Source organism: Asparagus officinalis, unplaced genomic scaffold (genome assembly GCF_001876935.1).
Source record: "Asparagus officinalis unplaced genomic scaffold, Aspof.V1 AsparagusV1_Un7, whole genome shotgun sequence".
NCBI classification, from domain to species: Eukaryota; Viridiplantae; Streptophyta; class Magnoliopsida; order Asparagales; family Asparagaceae; genus Asparagus; species Asparagus officinalis.
Genome location: NW_017972273.1, coordinates 5,428 through 21,851, shown reverse-complemented (window position 1 = coordinate 21,851; position 16,424 = coordinate 5,428).

Below are 16,424 nucleotides of genomic sequence, written 5' to 3'. Positions count from 1 at the left end.
AAGTTTACAAATATCAAGATTTGAGGGTAATTTTACTAATATGAAAGATTTGAAAGGTAATGTATATGCAAAAAAGTATGTTTTTAAGGGAGACTTGCAATTTTTTTAAATTTTTTGCCCAGAAGACAAAAGTGATTCGTATAAATGATGCATGTCCAAGCTTGGAGATAAAGAAAGAGACTTCACAGCATTCTAAATTGACATTGTATTTTACATGACTCACACTAATTGAAGTCTCATTTAAGCGTTAGGGTCTGTTTGGTTGCATCTATTTTTATGTTGTTAAATTGTGAGATTCGAAGTTAACTTTCTCAACTTTTTTTCGTATTTGATTACACTTTTAAAATATTGTTGTATCCCTTATAACAAAAAATCCCAGCGAAACAAAAAGATTTATACTAGAAAGTGTAAACTAGATGAAATAGAAAACACAACTTTCCAAGAGCACATCATGATTTATAAGTGCCACTTTTCTAGAATCAAACGTCCAAATCAAGCAAACTATCGTTAGGGAAAAATAATTGTAGCCCCTAAAATACTAAATGAAATGCTTTAACACCTTAAAGTACATTTTGTGATCCTTTCACCCCCTAAATTGCTTCACACATGACCGATGTTTAAGAAAACCCAAAATGCCCTTTGATTTTACCGTCCTCACTCAATTCCTTTTCTCATAAATCGTTTCTGCTCTCATCTCTTCATCTCTCCCAGACCTAAATTGCCCAAACCCAAATCAAAACCCTAACCCCAAATTAGACTACATCTAAGAGGAATCCAAGCTCTGTCCTTTTCATCTGGCCTCTTCACTCCTTTCATCTTTAGCTTGCTTCCGTTCCTTCAGACCATGGTAGAGGAGTCACTCCTGAAGATAATCCCCCTTATAGAGGACTTGAATGACTATGGCTCACAGTATGAAGCTGCTAGAAGACAAAATTTGATCACATTTGGTTAGAAGACTTGAATATTCTTCCCTGCATGGGGTAAGCATTCTAGTTGTTACTAATTAGTTATGAAGATTACCAGTTAGTTGTTAAGGGTATCTTTTAGTTTTAAGGATATTGGTTTGCTTTTATTATTGATACTGTCACGCCCCGAAATTACAGCGGAATATCATAAAACACGGGGTACGCGACAGCAGCGACCCGTGCACGAGACAAGTCTTATGCACAAGTCAAGCCTGGCAAATCATATCGCATAGTTTATTTTCAAAATATTCATAAACCTGCTGATGATAGAAATCAGAGCAACTATATATATATGATTGGTACTTACAGCCCACAAGCTTACCGCTATAAGTATTTTTACAAAACAAAACAAAATATGCTAAATGTAACATCAACAAGAAGAGGCTCTCCATATAACGCCTCTCAGCCAAAAGCTCAAACCAAAAGTCGGCTAATAGGAAGCTACGCCGGATCTGAAAAATATTTAAAAACAACAGGGTGAGCTAACGCTCAGTGAGAACATTTCCCACTAGAGTTCCTAGATAACTAACAAAATAGTAATAAGAATAGTTCTTAGAATTTAACAAATTTCAAGTTTTGCATGAGAAATTCACAGATAGCAAACTACTATCCAAATATCGTAATACTGTCATTTTTAAGAAAGAATACAACAATTTTATTTCCTTTCTCATGTGCAACTGAATAAACTGTGAAATTTCTTGGAATTAAACCCTTTTTGAATCAAGGTAAACATTAAGAAGGAAAAGAACTACTAATTTGTGCCAAATCAGAGAATTATTGTTTTCTCAATTTCACAGCCAAATTATCAGAATCTTATTTCTCGATGAGTTATTTCATGAACATAAAAGTCACCCCATAGGTCACACTAAGGCTACGAATTTTAGCCCAGTAGCAAGGGAATGCGTAACCGCATCAGATAACAGATAATTCCCGGGAACCGAATGCACCTAACACTGCCATAGGCTACTGGCCAAATACAGAGGGGCCAGAACATATTTCAGAAGGGCCAATACAGAAGGGCCAAGGCCAAATACAGAAGGGCCAAATAAAAGTGCATTCACCATATGGCAGGCAGAACCAATCCATAGTGGACTATTTGAGGGTTTGAAAACATCGAGATCACATGTCAAATGAGAAATACTTTGTATATCAAAATTTGCATATATTTCAAATGAAATTGACAAGGTAAAGCTACTCATTTCAGTTAAAGCAGATTACATATATTTACTTTTTCTTTTATCAGATACTAAGTTACGGCAAATCTTTGAATCCGTTAAACGGTTGAAAAACGTTCCATTAATATTTCATCAAAAACTTTCAGATATAACACAGTTCCACAATTATTTGAAAATTGCACGAGAGCCCAATTTAATTTTCCATCTTTTACATAAATTCCAATTTGACTTTTCATATATCTGTTACGACGGGGCTAGCCATCATATTATATGGATAGACCACAACAGAAATAGGTCAAAATCTTTCTAATACATGTAAAAGACATATTATTTATTAGGTTATTTTTAATCACAAGATACATTTCAAATGTAAAACTGCATGGCAATTTCAATTTATAAAGTACTAGTGAGAAATGAAGCTGCAACCTCCTGTGGTCACATTTCTACAACAAATATTAGTCTCCCGAATATCAGACCAGAAACCTATAATGTAACGATATAATGACGTAATATTACTTCAGAAAACGTAATATTATAGGTAATCAATTCATACTAGAGCCTAATATCAAATACAATCAATAATGATTAAATTCTTCAGTTCGTCATATGAGCTTATTGTTAGTTTAGCAATTTATCAAGATTTTTATAACTCTCATATACTAGCCTTTTTGGCTTTCTAGTAACTTATATAATGCAGGGGGTTATCAGGGAATTTATTCAAGTTCTAAACAAGTTTATTGTTTATTCCCTCATATTGACCTTGGTTACGACTGCAACAGAAAGACAGGGGCTAATAAATATTTTCGCAGTCGCTTTTCAACTAAACTCACATTATTAAGGTCTGTTTCAAAAATTTTTGCATGAGTTGCAGGGGGGCTTAAGAGCAAATTTTCCTCGTCCTTACATCATTTCAACAGACATCCTTCCTCCCACCTCTTCTTCGTTCCTTTCTTTTTTTTTTTCTTCTTTTTTTTCGCCGGTTCCCTCTCTTCCTCTTTTTTTCTTTCGTTTTCTCCTCTCTCTCTCTCGTCTCGTCTCTCTCTCCTCTCTCTCTGCTCCATATCTCTCTCTCTCTCTCTCTCTCCTCTCGTCTCGTCTATCCGTTCTCTCTCTCTCTACTCTCTCATCCTCTCTCTTCTCTTTCATGTCTCGCCAAAACATGCACGTCACACGACAGCAAGGATCGCGGCGCTAGGGATGGCCGGTGTCAGACCTCACCGAACTAGGGTTAGTCTATTTTTCTTTTCTTTCTTTTTTTTTCTAGTTTGTTTCATGCATAATAAACACATAAGAAAAGTCCTTTTGCAAACCCTAGATTCCTTTATTTTACATTTATAACAAGTTAACTTCCTTATTCATTCAAATTTGATTCAATTTACTAAGATTTACTATGAAATTGAAAGGAGACTATACCTCAATTAATTTGGATGTTGATTTGTTGCCTTGATTTCCTTTCTCCCTTCACAAGCCTTCTAATAATTTCAGGATTTCTGTTAGGGAGGAGCGGTGTGATCTGTTTAATTGTTTGTTTGTTTTTTTCTTTCTTCTTCTCTTTTTTTTTCTTCCAATTTCCCTATGTTTTCTCTGAATTCTCTACTTTTATTCTTCCGTTAAGAGGTGCCGACCAATACGTCAAATGATATTTAGCCACACAACTGTTAACGTGGCAATTAATCACGGGTTAGGGTAAAATCCCTAAAATACCCTTAATTAGCTAATTAATCTGTAATTAAGAAAAAAAATATTCTCTATTAATCAAGTTTTAAGACTTTAATTAGTTGGGTTACTACACTCTTCCCTCCTAATAAAAAGTATTAATCAAGTTTTAAGACTTTAATTAGTTGGGTTACTACACTCTTCCCTCCTAATAAAAAGTTTCGTCCTCGAAACTTAACATACCTATATCTCGAAGAGCTCTGGATATCTCTCTCGCATAGAATCTTCAGTCTCCCAAGTAGCTTCTCTTTCAGAGTGATTCTTCCACTGAACTTTCACATATTTGATTATTCGGTGTCGGAGTACTTGTTCTTTATAATCCACAATACATTCTGGTCTTTCTTCATAGGTCAAATCTGGCTTGAGTTCTACTGGAGACAACTCAACGATCTCATTTGGATCTCGGATGAACTTTCGAAGCATGGATATATGAAATACATCATGTACTCCCGACAGTGCTGGTGGTAATGCTAATCTGTACGCCACTGGACCATTACGCTCTAGGATTTCAAAAGGACCAATGAATCTCGGGCTTAACTTCCCTTGGATTCCAAATCTTTTCATACGCTCTAGGATTTCAAAAGGACCAATGAATCTCGGGCTTAACTTCCCTTGGATTCCAAATCTTTTCACTCCTCGAGTAGGTGAAACCTTTAAGAAAACATGATCGCCTACTTGAAATTTTAATTCTCTTCTTCTTTGATTAACATAACTCCTCTGACGACTTTGTGCAGTGCGAAGACGTTCCCGAACTAATTGAATTTTATCAATTGCTTGCTGTACCAATTCTGGTCCAAGAAGTTTCTTTTCTCCAACATCATCCCAATGAATAGGAGACCTGCACTTTTTTTTCCATAAAGAAGTTCATATGATGCCATCTGAATACTAGCTTGGTAGCTGTTATTATATGCAAACTCGGTCAAAGGTAGATAATCTTCCCACGATCCTTTCATCTCCAGAACACAACATCTCAACATATCTTCTAGTGTCTGAATTGTCCGTTACGATTGGCCATCTGTCTGTGGATGGTAGACTGAGCTAAAATTTAGTTTAGTCTGCAGAGCTCTGTGCACACTTTTCCAGTATTCTGATGTGAATCTAGGATCTCAATCAGAAACTATTGATATTGGTACACCATGTAATCTCACTATCTCATTAATGTACATTTTAGTCAGTTTTTCTAATAAAAATTTCATATTGATAGGTAAAAAGTGTGCTGACTTTGTCAACCGATCAACAATCACCCATATTGCATCATTCTTTCTAAAAGATTTTGGAAGGCCAGTGACGAAATCCATGGTGATCTTTTCCCATTTACACATTGGTATATCCAAGTTATGGACTAATCCAGCTGGTCTTTGGTGCTCAGCCTTTACTTGTTGGCAAGTGAAACATTCTGCAACATAGGTGGCAATTTCCTTCTTCATATTATTCCACCAATATATTTCCTTCAGGTCTTTATACATTTTTGTTGATCCAGGATGCATAGTATACAGAGAGTGATGTGCCTCTTTTAGAATCTTTTTCTTTATCTCTGGTATGTTAGGCACACAAACTCTAGTTCTAAACCTCAATGATCCATCTTTATGTATCTTAAACTCTCCTCGAGTGCCTTCTTCCACATCTTTCTTTATCTTTAATAGTTGAGGATCATTCTGCTGGTTTGTTTTAATTTCATCTAGCAAAGAGGGTTGTATTACCATATTTGCTAATTTAACTCCAATTTGGTGGATTCTAATTTCAATTCCAGTACGATCCAAGTCCTCTAATATTTTTCATTGAGAAGTAATTAGGCATGCTAAATTGCATGAATTTTTACGGCTCAAGGCATCAGCAATAACATTTGCCTTGTCAGGATGATAATTGATGGTCATATCATAATCTTTTAGAAACTCCAACCATCTTCTTTGCCGTAAATTCAACTCTTTCTGGGTAAATATATATTTCAAACTCTTATGGTCAGTATATATTTCACAATGTACTCCATATAAATAATGTCTCCAAATCTTGAGAGCAAACACTATTGCCGCTAACTCAAGATCATGAGTGGGATAGTTTTGTTCATAAGGCTTTAACTGCCTTGAAGCATATGCTATGACTTTTCCATTTTGCATAAGTACACATCCCAGTCCTCTTCTAGAGGCATCACTATAGATAGCAAAGCCTGTGTCTCCACTGGTAATGTAAGTATTGGAGCAGACACTAATCGACTTTTTAGCTCTTGAAAGCTTTTCTCACATTCATCTGACCAAATAAATTTAACTCCCTTCTGAGTAAGACGAGTTAGAGGTGAATCAATACGAGAGAATCCTTCTACAAATTTTCTATAGTAGCCAGCCATACCAAGAAAGCTACGGATCTTCGTCACAGTAGTCGGTCTGTCCCATTTAACAATAGCTTTTACCTTCTCAGGATCCACAGAAATCCCTTCCTTAGAGATTACATGCCCAAGAAATGCTACTTCCTCCAACCAGAATTCACATTTCTTAAGTTTCGCATACAGTTGTTCTCTTTTTAATGTGTGCAATACCTGTCTCAAGTGTTCTTCATGTTCTTCTTTACTTCTTGAGTATATCAGAATATCATCAATAAATACCAAAGTTCTTGAAATCCTAGAGCGTATTGGTAAATCAACCAGAGCCTATAATATAAGATATATGACTAATTATTAATTCAAAACAAACATATATTATAGGTAAATCAATTCATAATCTAGAGCCTAATAATTTCAAATATAATCAATAATAATTAAATTGGAAATTGGAAGAAAAAAAAAGAGAAGAAGAAAGAAAAAACAAACAAACAATTAAACAGATCACACCTCTCCTCCCTAACAGAAATCCTGAAATTTTTAGAAGGCTTGTGAAGGGAGAAAGGAAATCAAGGCAACAAATCAACATCCAAATTAATTGAGGTATAGTCTCCTTTCAATTTCATAGTAACTCTTAGTAAATTGAATCAAATTTGAATGAATAAGGAAGTTAACTTGTTATGAATGTAAAATGAAGCAATCTAGGGTTTGCAAAAGGACTTTTCTTATGTGTTTATTATGCATGAAACAAACAGAAAAAGAAAAAAAATATAGACTAACCCTAGTTTCGGTAAGTGTCTAACACTGGCCACTCTTGGTCGGTAAATCAATTCATAATCTAGAGCCTAATAATTTCAAATATAATCAATAATAATTAAATTATGCAGTGCATATGAGTTTGTTGCTATCTTTGGTAATTCATCAAAATTTTATAATTCTCATACACTAGCTTTTGGACTTTTTAGTAATTTATAACAATATAGGGGTTATAGGGAATTTATCAAGTCTGAAATTTTATTGTTTATTCATCAGATTGGACTTGTTTACAACTGAACAAAAAGGCAGGGGCTTAATAAATATTTTCCAGCCCTTTTTCAACCAAACTTATTACTATAAGGTTTGTTTCAAAAAGAATTTTATGGTTCAGGGGCTAAATGTAAATTTTCCTTTCTTTTATCAAAACTCCAGATTCCCGACTTCTTCATCTTCCTCCTCTTTTTCTGTCTTCCCTTTTCTCTTTTTTCGCGGTTTTCTTCTCCTTCCTCTCCTCTCTCTCTCTCTCTCTCTCTCTCTCTCTCTCTCTCTCCTCTCTCTCTCCCCTCTCTCCTTTCCATGTCTCGCCAAAACACCACGACCGCGGCAAGGGATTGCCGGCGACTAGGGATGGCCGGTGGTCAGACCTCACCGAACTAGGGTTAGTTATTTTCTTTTCTTTTCTTTTCTTTTTTCCTAATTTGTTTCATGTATCCTAAATACATAAGAAAAATTACTTTTGTAAACCCTAGATTCTTTGTTTTACATTCATAACAAGTTAACTTTCTCATTCATTCAAATTTGATTCAATTTAATAAGAGTTACTATGAAATTGAAAGGAGATTTACCTCAATTGATTGGGATGTTGATTCGTTGCCTTGATTTCCTTTCTCCCTTCACAAGCCTTCTAACAAATTTCAGGAGTTCTGTTAGGGAGGAGAGGTGTGGTCTGTTTGTTTGTTTGTTTTTTTCTTCTTCTCTTTTTTTTTCTTCCAATTTCCAATTTAATTATTATTGATTATATTTGAAATTATTAGGCTCTAGATTATGAATTGATTTACCTATAATATATGTTTGTTTTGAATTAATAATTAGTCATATATCTTATATTATAGGCTCTGGTTGATTTACCAATACGCTCTAGGATTTCAAGAACTTAAGATTATTATATGCTAGCTTGATACCCTACAACAAGAATTGCTTGTTAGTACACCTGGAGGTAGCATATTAGTATCAAATCAAGGTTGTAGGGGTAAAATTTATATTCTCGACAAAGAACTGCCCGTAGAATTAGTGATGCTAGAAATGCATGATTTCGATATCATATTGGGGATGGATTGGTTATCCTTAAATCATGCTTCTATTTTATGTCGAGAAAAGAAAGTAGTATTTAAATTTCCTGGCCAACCTGAATTTTGTTTTGAGAACGGAAAGTCTCAAGAAACCTTAAAAAATTATCTCAGCTCTTAAAGCACATCGAGCGCTGAGGAGTGGGTGTATGGGTTATTTGGCTTCAGTTGAGATGGTTGATGATGGAAAACCAAGCTTGGAAGAGATACTAATTGTCCAAGAATTTCCAGAGGTATTTCCAGATAAACTTCCAGGAATTCCCCCAGATAGAGAGGTTGAATTTTCAATCGACCTAGCACCTGGTACGAGTCCCATCTCTAAGGCTCCTTATCGAATGGCACCTGCTGAATTGATAGAACTCAAGATACAACTGCAAGAACTTTTAGATAAAGACTTCATTCGGCCGAGTGTGTCACCCTGGGGTGCAACAGTGTTATTTGTGAAGAAGAAAGATGGAAGTATGAGATTGTGTATTGACTTCCGTGAGTTGAATAAAGTAACCATTCGGAACAAGTACCCATTACCGAGAATTGATGATCTATTTGATCAATTACAAGGAGCTCAGGTATTTTCAAAGATTGATCTCCGTTCTGGTTACTATCAGTTAAAAATCAAGACAGAAGATGTGCCAAAGACTGCATTTCGAACCCGTTATGGTCATTATGAATTTTTAGTTTTACCATTCGGGCTCACAAATGCACCTGCAGAGTTTCAGGGCTCACAAATTCTTTTCAAGTGCCTTCTTCCATATCTTTCTTTACCTTCAGCATATACACTATGATAGGGGTAAAATTTATATTCTCGACAAGGAACTCCCCGTAGAATTAGTGATCGAAATCGGACGAGTGGTCAATAGCGAGGAACACCCAAAATTAAGAAGTGGCATGGGAGAATTTAAGAAACTATCTCCGCCTAGTTTTGAGGGAACAACTGATCCCATGATTGCTGAGCATTGGATCACAGAAATGGAGAAGGTCTTCACATACATGAAATGCCCTGAAGAGGAGAAGGTTGATTATGCAGTATACATGTTAAAAGACCGCGCTTACGGGTGGTGGCAAATGCAGGTCAGGACATTGGGTGAGAAAGCATACAAGTTATCATGGGAGGAGTTTAAAAAGATTTTTTATGAAAAATATTTTCCTTCAACTGTTCGAAAACAAAAAGAACAGGAGTTTCGAAAATTTGAGCAAGGTGACAAGACGGTAGCTGAATATGAAGAAGAGTTTACTTATCTATCAAAATTTGTTCCCTCCATCCTACAAAAGGTGAACCATCCATCAGCTTACTGAAGAAAAAGGACAAAGTAAAATAAACATCTAAGCACTCCTTAACAACCCTAAAAGGTTTTACTATAAAATATTTATATGCATATATATATATATATATATATATATATATATATATATATATATATATGATATATAAATTAAATTATATATATATATATATATATATATATATATATATATATATATGAGAAAAATGGGCTATACTTGGTACCAAGGATCCTTGGTTAGTGATGTGGACACATCTTGTCCATACATCACACCTTGAAGATGGAGCCTCACCCAACTTCAAGGTGTGATGTATGGACAAGATGTGCCACATCACTACCAAGGATCCTTGGCCCAAGTATATCCCATATTCCTCTCTCTCTCTCTCTCTCTCTCTCTCTCTCTCTCTCTCTCTCTATATATATATATATATTATATATATATATATATATATATATATATATATATTATATATATATATATATATTATATATATATATATACGTATGTATACAGACATATATCACATAATTGATCCATATCAACACTCATCTACGCATATACTCTATGATAGCGTGCCCTACAAGGTTTCTAACGTCGAAACCTAAGCTCTGATACCACCTTACTGTCCGCCCCGAAACTACAGCGGAATATCATAAAATACGGGGTACGCGACAGCAGCGACCTGTGCACGAGACAAGTCTTATGCACAAGTCAAGCCTGGCAAATCATATCGCATAGTTTATTTTCAAAATATTCATAAACCTGCTGATGATAGAAATCAGAGCAACTATATATATATATGATCGGTACTTACAGCCCACAAGCTCACCGTTATAAGCATTTTTACAAAACAAAACAAAATACGCTGAAGGTAACATCAACAAGAAGAGGCTCCCCATATAACGCCTCTCTGCCAAAAGCTCAAACCAAAAGTCGGCTAATAGGAAGCTACGCCGGATCTGAAAAAAAATATTAAAAACAACGGAATGAGCTAGCGCTCAGTGAGAACATTTCCCACTAGAGTTCCTAGATAACTAACAAAATAGTAATAATAATAGTTCTCAGAAATTTACAAATTTCAAGTTTTGCATGAGAAATTCACAGATAGCAGAATACGATCCAAATATCGTAATATTGTCATTTTTAAGAAAGAATACAACAATTATATTTTCTTTCTCATGTGCACTGAATAAACTGTGAAATTTCTTGGAAACAAACTCTTTTTGAATCAAGGTAAACATTAAGAAGAAAAGAACTACTAATTTGGGCAAAATCAGAGAATTGTTGTTTTCTCAATTTCACAGTCAAATTATCAGAATCTTATTTCTCGATGAGTATTCCATGAATGTAAAAGTCACCCCATAGGTTACACTAAGGCTACGAATTTTAGCCCAGTAGCAAGGGAATGCGTAAACCGTATCAGACAACAGATAAATTCCCGGGAATCGAATGCACCTAACACTGCCATAGGCTACTGGCCAAATACATAGGGGCCAGAACAGATTTCAGAAGGGCCAATACAGAAGGGCCAAGGCCAAATACAGAAGGGCTAAATAAAGGTGCATTCACCATATGGCAGGCAGAACCAATCCATAGTGGACTATTTGAGGGTTTGAAAACATCAAGATCACATGTCAAATGAGAAATACTTTGCATATCAGAATTGGCAGATATTTCAAATGAAATTGACAAGGGAAAATTCCTCATTTCTGTTAAAACAGTTTACGGATGTTTATTTTTTTCTTTTATCAGATACTAAGTCACAAAAATCTTTGAATCCGTTAAACTGTTGAAATACGTTCCAAATACCTCATCAAAACATTCAGATAAAACAATGTCCATGATTATTTGATAATTGCATGAGAGCCAAATTCTTTTCTTTTTCACATTTTATATAAAAATCAAATTTGCTTTTCATATATTGTATGAGGCTAACATCGTATTATAAGATAAACCACAACAGAAATAGGTCAAATCTTTATATAAATGAAAAGACATATTATTTATTTATTTATTTGTTTTATCACAAGATAAATCAAATATAAAACTCATGCAATTTCATATTATAAAATACTAGTGAGAAATGAACTCACCTCTAGTGGTCACGACTTTCTCAAAATATTAGTCTCCTGAATATCAACCAGAACCTATAATGTAAGATATATGACTAATTATTAATTCAGAACAAACATATATTATAGGTAAATCAACTCATAATCTAGAGTCTAATAAATTCAAATATAATCAATAATGATTAATTTCCACAGTACATATAAGCTTATTGTTAACTTTAGCAATTTATCAAAATTTTATAACTCTCATATACTAGCTTTTGGACTTTCTAGTAACTTATAATAATGCAGGGGGTTATAGGAAATTTTATCAAGTCTAAAAATTTTATTGTTTATTCTTAAGACTGGACTTATTTACAAATAGATTAAATGACAAGGGCCTAACAAATATTTTCAATCCTTTTTCAAACATAACTCACATTATTAAGGTCTGTTTCAAAATTTTTCATGGTTCAGGGGGCTTAAAGCAATTTTCCTCTCCTTACATCATTTCAACAGATCATCTTTCTCCCCACCTTCTTCTTCGTTCCTTTTCTCTTTTTTTTCTTCTTTTTTTCCGGTTCCCTCTCTTCCTCTTTTTCTTTCGGTTTTTCTCCTCTCTCTCTCTCTCTCTCTCTCTCTCTCTCTCTCTCTCTCTCTCTCTCTCTCTCCTCTCTCTCTCCTTTCCATGTCTCGCCAAAATATCACGACCACGGCAAGGGATCGCCGGCGACTAGGGATGGCCGGTGGTCAGACCTCACGGAACTAGGGTTAGTTATTTTCCTTGCTTTCTTTCTTTTTTTTCAGTTTGTTTCATGCATCATAAACACATAAGAAAGTCCTTTTGCAAACCCTGGATTCTTTATTTCACATTCATAACAAATAAATCCCCTTATTCATTCTATTTTGATTCAATTTACTAAGAGTTACCATGAAATTTAAAAGAGATTTACCTCCATTGATTTGGGATGTTGATATGTTGCCTTGGTCTCCTTTTCTCCTCTTCACAAGCTTTCTAATACCTCAAGTGTTTTATGGAGTATGAGAGGATGGTAATCTGTGATTGTTGGTTGTTTTTTTTTCAGTTTTAGTTTTTTTTTTCTGCGATTTTTCTTTGATTTTCTCTGTTTTTATCTGTTTTTATTCTCCCGTTAAGGAGGTGCCGTCCAAATCTTCAAATGGTTTCAAGCCACAAAGCTATTAACGTGGCAGCTAAATAAGAGTTAGGGTGAAATCCCAAAATTACCCCTAATTAGTGCTTTAATCTGTCACTAAAAAAATTATTAATCAAGTTTTTAAGGCACTAATATTTGAGTTATTACACTCTTCCCTCCTAATAAAAAGTTTCGTCCTCGAAACTTAACATACCTATATCTTGGAAGAGCTCTGATATCTCTCTCGCATAGAATCTTCAGTTTCCCAAGTGGCTTCTCTTTCCGAGTGATTCTTCCACTGAACTTTCACATATTTGATTATTCGGTGTCTAAGTACTTGTTCTTTAAAATCCACAATACGTTCTGGTCTTTCCTCATAGGTCATATCTGACTTGAGCTCCACTGGAGACAACTCAAGGATCTCATTTGGATCTCGGATGAATTTCCGAAGCATGGATATATGAAATACATCATGTACTCCCGACAGTGCTGGTGGTAATGCTAATCTGTACGCCACTGGACCAATACGCTCTAGGATTTCAAAAGGACCAATGAATCTCGGGCTTAACTTCCCTTGGATTCCAAATCTTTTCACTCCTCGAGTAGGTGAAACCTTTAAGAAAACATGATCGCCTACTTGAAATTCTAATTCCCTTCTTCTTTGATCAGCATAACTCTTCTGACGACTTTGTGCTGTGCGAAGACGTTCTCGAACTAATTGAATTTTATCAATTGCTTGCTGTACCAATTCTGGTCCAAGAAGTTTCTTTTCTCCAACATCATCCCAATGAATAGGAGACCTGCACTTTTTTTTTCCATAAAGAAGTTCATATGATGCCATCTGAATACTAGCTTGGTAGCTGTTATTATATGCAAACTCGATCAAAGGTAGATAATCTTCCCACGATCCTTTCATCTCCAGAACACAACATCTCAATATATCTTCTAGTGTCTGAATTGTCCGTTCCGATTGGCCATCTGTCTGTGGATGGTAGGCTGAGCTAAAATTTAGTTTAGTCTGCAGAGCTCTATGCACACTTTTCCAGTATTCTGATGTGAATCTAGGATCTCGGTCAGAAACTATTGATATTGGTACACCATGCAATCTCACTATCTCATTAATGTACATTTTAGTCAGTTTTTCTAATAAAAATTTCATATTGATAGGTAAAAAGTGTGCTGACTTTGTCAACCGACCCACAATTACCCATATTGCATCATTCTTTCTCAAAGATTTTGGAAGGCCAGTGACGAAATCCATGGTGATCTTTTTCCCATTTCCACATTGGTATGTCCAAGTTATGGACTAATCCAGCTGGTCTTTGGTGCTCAGCCTTTACTTGTTGGCAAGTGAAACACTCTGCAACATATGTGGCAATTTCCTTCTTCATATTATTCCACCAATATATTTGCTTCAGGTCTTTATACATTTTTGTTGATCCAGGATGCATAGTATACAAAGAGTGATGTGCTTCCTTTAGAATCTTTTTCTTTATCTCTGGTATGTTAGGCACACAAACTCTAGTTCCAAACCTCAATGATCCATCTTTATGTATCTTAAACTCTCCTTGAGTGCCTTCTTCCACATCTTTCTTTATCTTCAACAGGTGAGGATCATTTTGCTGGTTTTCTTTAATTTCATCTAGCAAAGAGGGTTGAATTATCATATTTGCTAATTTAACTCCAATTTGGTGGATTCTAATTTCAATTCCAGTATGATCTAAGTCCTCCAATATTTTTCTTTGAGAAGTAATTAGGCAAGCTAAATTACATGAATTCTTACGGCTCAAGGCATCAGCAACAACATTTGCCTTGCCAGGGTGATAATGGATGGTCATTTCATAATCTTTCAGAAGCTCCAACCATCTTCTTTGCCGTAAATGTAACTCCTTCTGGGTAAATATGTATTTCAAACTCTTGTGGTCAGTGTATATTTCACAATGTACTCCATATAAATAATGTCTCCAAATTTTGAGAGCAAACAATACTGCCGCTAACTCAAGATCATGAGTGGGATAGTTTTGTTCATAAGGCTTCAACTGCCTTGAAGCATATGCTATGACTTTTCCATTTTGCATAAGTACACATCCCAGTCCTCTTCTAGAGGCATCACTATAGATAGCAAAGCCTGTGTCTCCATTGGGTAATGTAAGTATTGGAGCAGACACTAATCGACTTTTTAGCTCTTGAAAGCTTTTCTCACATTCATCTGACCAAATAAATTTAACTCCTTTCTGATTAAGACGAGTTAGAGGTGAAGCAATACGAGAGAATCCTTCTACAAATTTTCTATAGTAGCCAGCCATACTAAGAAAGCTACGGATCTCCGTCACAGTAGTCGGTCTGTCCCATTTAACAATAGCTTTTACCTTCTCAGGGTCCACAGAAATCCCTTCCTTAGAGATTACATGCCCAAGAAATGCTACTTCCGCCAACCAGAATTCACATTTCTTAAGTTTCGCATACAGTTGTTCTCTTTTTAATGTGTGCAATACCTGTCTCAAGTGTTCTTCATGTTCTTCTTTACTTCTTGAGTATATTAGAATATCATCAATAAATACCACAACAAACTGATCTAAGAAAGGTTTAAATATCCTGTTCATAAGATCCATAAATGCTGCAGGTGCATTTGTGAGCCCGAATGGTAAAACTAAAAATTCATAATGACCATAACGGGTTCGAAATGCAGTCTTTGGCACATCTTCCGGCTTAATCTTTAATTGATAGTAACCAGAACGTAGATCAATCTTTGAAAATACCTGAGCTCCTTGTAATTGATCAAATAGATCATCAATTCTTGGTAATGGATATTTGTTCCGAATGGTTACTTTGTTCAATTCACGAAAGTCAATACATAATCTCATACTTCCATCTTTCTTCTTCACAAATAATACTGGTGCACCCCAGGGTGACACACTCGGCCGAATGAAGCCTTTATCTAAAAGTTCTTGCAGTTGCACTTTTAGCTCTCTCAATTCAGCAGGTGCTATTTGATAAGGAGCTTAGAGATGGGACTCGTACCAGGTACTAGGTCAATTGAAAATTCAATTTCTCTATCTGGGGGCATTCCAGGAAGTTCATCTGGAAATACTTCTGGAAATTCTCGGACACTTGGTATCTCTTCCAAGCTTGGTTTTCCATCATCAACTATCTCAACTGAAGCTAAATAACACATACATCCACTCCTCAGCGCTCGATGTGCTTTAAGGGCTGAGATGATTTTTAAGGGTTGTTGAGACTTTTCGCCCTCAAAACAAAATTCTGGTTGGCCAGGAAATTTGAATACTACTTTCTTTTCTCGACATAAAATAGAAGCATGATTTAAGGATAACCAATCAATCCCCAATATGATATCGAAATCATGCATTTCTAGCATCACTAATTCTACGGGGAGTTCCTTGTCGAGAATATAAATTTTACCCCTACAACCTTGATTTGATACTAATGTGCTACCTCCAGGTGTACTAACAAGTAATTCTTGTTGTAGGGTATCACAGGATAATTTGTTTCTCTTAACAAACTGTGCAGCAATAAAGGAATGCGATGCACCAGAATCAAACAGTACTCGAGCAGGAACTGATGCAAAAGTTAGCGTACCTGTTACCACATCCTGGTTTGTCTCTGCTTCCTTCTCAGTCAAGGAATAAACTCGGGCCTTGGCTTGAGGAT